Consider the following 1,194-nt stretch of genomic DNA (forward strand, 5'->3'; position numbering starts at 1 on the left):
GCGGGGCGGGACGGGCGTGCGCGCGGGAGGAAGGGGAGGGGAGCGCTGAGGGGGAGGGAGGGGGGAGTGAGATCACCTCCCCCGCTGCCCGCTCCGCCCCGCCGCGCCCTCGCCCCTCGTCCCGGAGGAGCCTGGCTGCGGAGCCTTGCGCGGCTGGGAACCCCTGCTGGCCCCTTCGGGGAGCTCAGTGGGACCGTTGCCCACAGACCCAGAGTGTCTCGGTCCGCGCACCGCAGTGGAGGCTCGGGACAGGAATCGCGGGGCGGGGGTGTTCCCAGGGTTCGGGGCTGGGCCTTGGAGAGAGGAGTCGAGTAGGGAAACAGACACCCATCTCCCCTCCCCCAGCCCTCTCTGCCCTCCAGGGTGCTGGCGACCTATGGGCACTCACAGGCAACGCCGTCCCAGCCGTGTCCCCGTCTTGAGGTGTTTGGACGCCTCCCCACCCAAGGCAGGATTCCCGAGTCTCTGGGCTCTCCCCACGAGTCCCCCCCTAATTCTAGGCGCCCAGCCAGGAGAGGTGCGCCGGCCTCGATCTCAGGCAGTCAGGAGCGCGCAGATGGAGCGCGCAGATGGACACGGGCTCCTGGGCACTCCAGAGCCTGGGAGCCAGGAGGTGGCCGAGAGGGCGCCCCTCTAACTGCCACTCCCAGTTCCCAGATATTCCTCTGACTCCCTGCCAGCTTTCCCAAGCTCGATGTCTTATTTCCTTGTCGTGGGGATTAGCCCCATCCCGACCTTTCCCGGTGGCCCCACTCTCCGCAGCCCTGCCCGGGACGCCTGGGGAAGGAGCTCCTCCCCAGCGCCCCCCCTAGGCTCGTGGCGGTCATGCTGAGGGCGCAGGAATTCCGGAGTGAGCCTAGCCGGCCGCAGGGCAAGGAAGGCCTAGGGCCCAGATGGCAGATTGCAGCCCTGGTGGCCACGGTATTTTTATGGGCATGCCTGTTGCCCAGTGAAGCATTCCCGGGGCCTTCAGCACAGCCTCCTGAGGACCTCCAAGCCGTGCAGGAGGCCTAGCTGGGAGCGGCCCTGGCCTGTTGTCCCCACCCCATCCAACCATCTCCTTGCTGGCTCCTGGAAGGGGAGGCTTGGAATGGCCCCACCTTCCGTCAGGGAGGGTCTGGAGGCCATGTTTCTGGCTGTCTTTAGAAAGAGCACGCACAAGACTAGACACCTGAGCCCAGCCAGCATGGCTCA

This window comes from Plecotus auritus (assembly GCF_963455305.1).
Source record: "Plecotus auritus genome assembly, chromosome: X".
Lineage (NCBI taxonomy): Eukaryota > Metazoa > Chordata > Mammalia > Chiroptera > Vespertilionidae > Plecotus > Plecotus auritus.